This window comes from Chrysochloris asiatica, unplaced genomic scaffold, assembly GCF_000296735.1.
Source record: "Chrysochloris asiatica unplaced genomic scaffold, ChrAsi1.0 scaffold00003, whole genome shotgun sequence".
Classification (NCBI taxonomy): Eukaryota; Metazoa; Chordata; class Mammalia; order Afrosoricida; family Chrysochloridae; genus Chrysochloris; species Chrysochloris asiatica.
Genome location: NW_006408521.1, coordinates 51,371,063 through 51,378,944, shown reverse-complemented (window position 1 = coordinate 51,378,944; position 7,882 = coordinate 51,371,063).

Genomic DNA, 7,882 nt, shown 5'->3' with positions numbered 1-7,882 from the left:
TTTGTTTCTTCCTTCTTCCCTTGGTTATTCCGTAACGTTGGGGGTTCTTTTCAGACCCACTACCAGCTACTTTCTCCACTTTTTCGATGATTTCCTGACACCGTGGTATCATCCATTCACATGATTTCAGAAACTATATTGAGGCTGCTTGCTGCCAACTCCTTCTCTCATCTAACTTTCAGAAACACAATTCCAATTGCTCACTGAGACTATTCTCCTGTTGGGAAAGCCCCTCAAAAGGAACCTTTTCAAATTCAACTTACCATCTTTTCTCTCCCTGTCCCCAAACTTGGGACTTCTTTTGTGCTTTCTAGTCTGTCCAGTGGTCAAGATTCCTAATCTAGAAACGTTACAATTGTCCAGAAAGCCTCTGTCCCATCACCATCTTTTTTGACTATATCCTGCTGGTTCTATCCCAGAAATGTCCCACAAGCTAGCCCTTCATCACCCTAGGTTTGGCTCTGCCCTGGCCTCAGAGGCAGATTTATCTGTCTGTCTTCATTCTTTCCTCAGTCAAGCTCATCCTCCACTGGCTACGGACAAGAGGCACACAGCACAGTGGAGTGATCCAGAAGTAGTTGTCAGTGCCAGGTTCCTTCTACTTCCTAGAGACAGCCAATAGTTGACTTTGTGTCTCCTTCAAGCTTGATTGTGATTGGAAGAGCAATGACTTCACGTGATCATACCAACCAATGAGGATGTGACTTGGGACAGGCTTCCAGTTGGAAAGAAACTGTAAGACAAACTAGACCCAGAAGGCAGGTTGGGATTCCTGGTATGGGCTCTCAATGTCCTTCCTTGACTTGGTCCTCAAGCCAGCATCTAACAATAATGAAGACAGAGAGGGTGGCTCAGGGATGCTTGGAACCTGCCGAGTGGAACATGAACTCATAGCTCTGACTGTTACAAAGCATCTTCCTGATGTAACATGTTTTCTGTTTGGTGGAAAATACTATATTATCACTTTATGTATGTGTCTGTTAGTCAGCAGGTTCATACTGAGGACAATCCAACCCATGTGGCTCTTACAAGAGGTACTAGGTCAAAATAAGACCAGGAATTGGCCTATTAACAAAACTTAAGAGAAAATGTTTTCACTTTTAGATACAGAGTCCAGGTCCTCTGCTTAACTCTGGGTCCCTGCCTGTTGTCTGCAAGGTTGAGTCTGACCCTTTGTCCTGGGATCAAAGCCTCTGTATTTGAATTAGACCCCTCACCAGCCATTCTGCCCCCTGCACTTGTCTTTGTGTAGGATGTTTGTGTGGTGGTGGGTGCAGCCTTCTGTGCCTGGAACACTTTCTGGGTACACTCCTTCTCCTCCTTCAGACCCACCCAAACATCAGTCCTGTTGTGAGCCTTCTCAGATCTGTGTCAAAACACAGGACACTCAGTTAAACTTGAATTAAATCAAAGTCAATTTGAATTGCAAGGTTGGGGTTCAAACCTGCTCCTCGGAAACTTTATACAGTGTCGCTATGAGTTGGAACCAACTCGATGGCACTTAACAACAACAACAACAACTTTTTAGTATAAGTCTATCCCAAATAATTTGATTATTGTTCATCTGAAATTCTAACTTATCTGGGAGTCCTGTTTTCTTGTTGTTTGACTATGGAAGTCCTACTTCTGATGTTCCTTCAGCCTTGACGTTCTCATAGTGCACAGAACACAGGTCTGTGTAACCTTAGTACACTAGGAGTTTTGGTGGTGCTAACAGTTAGGTGCTCAGCTGCGAAGCAAAAAGTGGGAGGTTTGAACTCACCAACAAAGATGCAGTGATCTGCTTTGTAATGATTTTGTTGTTGTTGTTGTTAAGTGCCTTCAAATTGGTTCTGACTCCTAGGGACCCTGTATGGGGTTTCTGAGGTGTAGCTGATAAATTTGAACTGCCTACATTGAGGTTCAACCGACCTTGTGGTCTAGTGAATTATCCCACAGCGCCACACCGGGACCCCTTCTGTAAACATTGTTGTTGTTATTCTGACCCATAGCGACCCTGTACCGAGTTTCCAAGGCTGTAAATCTTTACGGGAGCAGAAAGCTTCATCTTTCTCCCGCGGAACTGCTGGTAGTTTCGAACTGCTGACCATGAGATTAGCAGTCTGATTTGTAACCACTACGCTACCAGAGCTCCTTTCTATAAAGATTACAGCCTAGGAATCCTGTGGTGGCAGTTCTGCTCTGTCACATGGTGTCATTATGAGGAGGTATCTGCACAGTGACTTCTGAAAACAGTAACAGTAATGATATTACTCCACTGTGTCCCCCACCAGAATGCATACTCCCCTAGACAAAGACCTTATTCAGTCATACACTCACTCCTTCGCCACCATGTACCACCTGCCTCATTTTGAGTTAGAGTTGGGCTACCAGGACACAGAAGATTAGGTCCTGCTCTAGACCAGGGGCTGGCAACCTCTGGGCCTTGGCCGAATCCAGCTGCTGCCTGTTCTGTGCGGCCATGACCCCAGCCACACCCAGTTGACGAGTCTGTGGATACATCCATGTTACAACGGCAGAGTATGTGGCCCCTGGCCCTGCAAAGCCTAACTATTTACTATCTGGCCCTTTATAGAAAAAGTTCTCCGACCCCTGGCCTAGAGGATCGTAGGAGAGAGACAGACATAAACAAATAGAAGCCAATTTATCTTTCATCTCTGAAGCCTCAGCTATATCAGTGTGTGGTCTGGGACCACCTATGTGGGAGAATCACCCACTTGCTTCTTATTTCTGAGCCTGAAGAATCTGCGCCTTTACCAAGCTCTCTGGGTGAGTCTCTGCCACCATTGACGGGGGCGTGGTCCAAACCAGTCGTCATCAGATTGACGTCGACTACACACGGCCACCCCAGTGTGTCAGAGGAGAATTATACTCCATGTAGTTTTCAGTGGGTGACTCTTTCGGAAGTAGATCTCCGGGCTAAGGTGCACTTCTGGATGAATTCAGACCTTTAACCTTTAAGTTAGCAGCCAAGCATGGTAACCGTTTATACCACCAGGAACTCCCCTGAGAAACATTTGAATGAATGAATGAGCCTTTATTACCCACCTACCATTGTCCAGCTGATTCTGACTCATAGGGAATGGTAGAACTGTTCCAAGGTCGTAGCTGACAATATTTGAGAGGATTTCAAAAAGTTTGTGGAAAATTTCATTGTCTTTCAATTTCATTTTTCTTTGAACTTTTTGAATTCGCCTGTAATCTCATAAATTGTTGTTGGGTGCTGTGGAATTGATTTCAGCCCCGAGGGAACCCCCGCATGATGGAATAGAACTGCCCTAGAGATAGGGGTCTCCAGTCCCTGGAGAAGGACATCATGCATGGTAAAATGGAGGGTCAGCAAGAAAGAGGGCCATCATCCTAGAGAGATGGATTGGCCCAGTGACAACAGCAATGGGCTCTAGCTTACCCATTGTGAGGATGGCACAGGACTGGGCAGTGTTTCATTCTATTGTGCATATGGTCACTAGGGGTTGGACCCTACTCCATGACACCTAACAACAATCTTTATGGAAGCAGACCCTCGGGTCTCCCTCCTGTGAAATCACTGAGTATGTCTGAACCACCAACCTAACAATTAGCAGTCAAATGCTTAACCATTGAGCCACCAAGGATGAACGTAGCAGGCCTTACCACAGGTTCAGGCATTGCTCTGTTCTCCACAACTGTCCAGAGCTATGTCTTCCCTGGCCCGAGTGAGTAGGGTGGGGAACTGCTTCCTGTCCTTAGCAGGGCTCACCGTCCAGAGCCGTCCTGGACAGTGTCACTTACAGGCACAGGATCTAAATAATCCCTTCATGTCCCCCCAGCTCAGAACTCTGTGTGTCCTCCTGGGTCACATGAGGGGCTAACTGAAAGTAAATACAAGCAATTCAAGCCATTAGCATTTGGAAGACAAACGTTTCCTAGTGAAAATAAAGGCAGTGGCTACATGTTGAGACAAATGTTCACACTTGTTACTCTTGTCAGAGGATTTAAGAAAATAAATCTGAGATAAGAGTCTCACAGGCACGCCAGGGACCTGTCTGCTCAGAGCTCTTCAAATTCTTCCAGGGGAATGAGGACACAAAAGGACTAAAACATGGGAAGAGTTTAGCAGGCAACTCCACCTAACTTGTCTTGTCAGAGCCAAATCATTAGAGAAAATGGGATTTTAAAAAACTCGAATTATCCATAGAATTCATTACTTGAATTGCACTCTTTATTTTGTGTGCAAAGAGGCAGGCTTAGTGTTCTTTTGATGTATTGGCCAGAGTGGGAGTGTTTGGACTACACCGTGCAGAGAGCAACACAATCAACTTGTTTCTGCAGCTTGGGTTTAGGGGCCCCCACATGAAGGAGTGTAACTACAGCCATCCTAAGTTAATTGGTAGCTGGGCTTGAGTCAATATTTCAAGTTTCCCTGGTTTAGGCATGGATTGCCATACTTTCTTCTCTTTAGCTGAAATAAGAAGCTACCAATCATGGACTTGTCCAAGGGAACAACCGGTTTTGTTGTTGTTAGGTACCATCGAGTCAGTACCGAGTCATAGTGACTCTATGCACAACAGAACAAAACACTGCCCGGTTCTGCATCAATCTCACAATTACTGCTATGCCTGAGCCCATCACTGCTGTCACTGTGCCAACCCATCTTGTTGGGGGTCTTCCTCTTTTTCTCTGACTCTCCACTTTACCAAACATGGTATCCTTCTCCAGTGACTGGTCCCTCCTGATAATGTGTCCAAAGTATGAGAGACGAAGTCTGGCCATCCTGGCCTCCAAGGAGCACTCTGGCTGCACTTCTTCCAACACAGATCTGTTGGTTCTTTTGGCAGCCCATGGCACTTTCAATATTCTCCAACACCATAACTCAAATGCATCAATTCTTCTACTGTCTTCCTTATTCACTGTCCAATTTTCATATGCATATGAAGCTACTGAAAATACGATGGCTTGGGTCAGGTGCACCTTAGTCCTCAAACTGACATCTTTGCTCTTCAATACTTTAAAGAGGTCTTATGCAGCAGATTTGCCCAGTGCAATATGTCATTTGATTTATTGACTGCTGCTTCCATGAGTGTTGATGGTTGAGCTGAGCAAAACGAAGTCTTTGACAACTTCAATCTTTTCTCCATTGATATGGATGTTGTTTATTGGTCTAGTGGTGAGGATTTTTGTTTTCTTTATATTGAGAGTCAGCCCATACTGAAGGCTGTGGGAACAACCGTATTTTAAATGCAATGACTGCATGAACAACTCACCTTTTCAGGTAAATAAGCGAGTGAGAACTGCTTTCTCTTTCATTAGAAATGGAGGAAAAAACCACAAACCTTTGAGAAGAAAACAGCCGAACCTTTAAGTATCACTGTATCGATGGTAATCCTGAACTTTGTCATTTCTTGGGTCCATAGCTTTCATGTTTGAAAAATTTATAATGGCACGTTGGTGGTTGTCAGGTGATAGAACTCTTGCCTTTCGTGCAGGAGACTTGGGTCTGACTCTTGGCCAGTATGACTCGTGCATAGTTACTACCTGTCTGTCTGTAGAGGCCTATGTATTGTTAGGATGCTGAATAGATTTCATTGGAGTTTCCAGACTGAGATAGACAGGAAGAAAAGCCTGGTGATCTTCCAGAAAGCATCCAATAAAAGCCCCTTGGACCACAATGATATGATGTGTAACTGACTGTGGGGAAGGTTTAGGACCAGGCAGTGTAGCACTTCTTTATGCATGGGGTCACTAACTAACAAGATCACAAAATCACCAACGGCTTCTCAGAAACTGTACACAGGGTTGTCATGAGTCGAAACAGACTCAACGGCACTTAACAACAACAACTCCTAGTTACTATATTTTTAATATTTGAATGCCCAATATAATTTTTTTCTTTAAAATATATTTTTAGTGACATCATGTTTCTATTTTACTGCATCTGCCACTTACAAAAACACAACAGCGAGGGAAACGTGAACTTAAAAAAAAAATAGTCACCACACGTTTCTCAAAAAAAAATCTTATAATGGTTTACTGATAACACCAGAGCAGTGCTTATTAGCTGGTTAAAGGTCTGGGGTAGTAAATTATTCAAGAGGCCAAATAAATTCCATGGGCAAATCTGAGGTTTACCAAGAGAAAAACCCAAACTCCTCACTTATGTAATCATGCTGAGAAGGGATCAGATGTTGTGATACATCTAGGATGTATAAATACAAAAAGCAAGTCCTCACATCCAGCTGTTTTTTATTAATAAAGCCTCCCATCCATCAAACAGCGCTGGAAAAGTTGGCCAGATGCTTGAAACTCACCACACTTGTCACTCAGGTCCCTCCTGCCGGAGAACGAGTTGAGCTAATTTCACTTTAACAGTAACTTGTGTAATTAAAGACTCTGTTGGGTGTGTTTTAAGCACGATTCGGTTATTACAGGATTTTAGGTGACCAGGAATGTGTTCTGATGGCCGTGGAGAGGACAACATTCTGTTCACACAAAGGAGTCAGTGATCCGAATTTTAAAAAGTAAGAGTTACAGAACGTACCTAGTGATGAAATACGAGTCTCTGACATCAATTATGGAAATCAATAAAGAATGCGGCAAACGTAGAGCCTGCTTTCTTTGCCCTTCTGGGTAGGAAGAAAGCTGGTAGTGGAATCAGCAAGACTGCACTTGCCCAATCAAAGAAGCAGTAAAGTCTCTAAGTCAAAATTGTATTTTCAAAGATGTTCTTAAATCACTTTCTTTTGTGTTCTGTCCTCAAGTCTGTTTTGGAGCCCAATTTACCAAGCCCCTGCAAAAAAAAAAATCTTGGAAGCGAGGAGGGTGAAACTTCATCTTACGCAGTTTGAACATGTTACAAGAGGGACCAGTCCCTGGAGAAGGACATCACACTTGGCCAAGTGAGGGTCAGTGAGAAAGAGGAAGTCCCTCAAAGAGATGGATTGAGACAGTATCTCCAGTAATGATTGTGAAGGTGACCCAGGACTGGGTGACATTTTTGTTCTGTTGTCTGTGGGGTCACTATCAGACCTGGCTCAATGACACCTAACAATAATACAACCAGCTTAAATTTACCCAGTAAACTTCCTACCATCGAATCCATTCTGACTCATGTGACTCACTAGTACAGAGTAGAATTGCTCCATAGGGTTTCCAAGACTGGAAACGTTTATAGAAAACATGGAGGCAGATGGTTTCATCTTTTTCCCTCAGAGTGGCTGGTGGATTTGAACTGACAACCTTATGGTTAGCAGAGCAACGCTTAACCCACAGCACCACCAGGGTTTACAAGAGCCAACCTTTTTGCTCCACCAGTCTTTCAACGGCACTGTCCTGTGACTATAATATGAGGCAAATGAAGGGAGGTAGAAACTGAAAGAGAATTCGTGAGCTGGCCGCTAATACACAGAAAAGGCTGTAACAATAGTCCAGCAAAGCCTTTGTATGGATTGGGTGGATCTGAAGATGTTCTGAACTCCTTCTTGTTGTTGTTGTTGTTGTTAGGTGCCATCGAGTCGGTACCCACCCATAGCGACCTTATGCACAGCAGAATGAAACACTGCCCGATCCTGGGCCAACCTCACTTCTGTTGCCACACTTGAGCCCATCGATGTTGCCACTTGGCCAGTCCATCTCGTTGGGGGTCTTCCTTTTTTTCTCTGACCTTCCACCTTACCAAACATGATATCCTTCTCCAGTGACTGCTGCCTCCTGACAATATGTCCAAAGTATGAGAGTTGAAATTTGGTCATCTTGGCCTCTAAGGAGCACTCTGGCTGCACCTCTTCCAAAACGGATCTATTGGTTCTTTTGGCAGCCCATGGCACTTTTAGTATTCTCCTCGAACATTATAACTCAAAAGCATCAATTCTTCTACGGTCTTCTTTATTCACTGAACTCCTTAGCT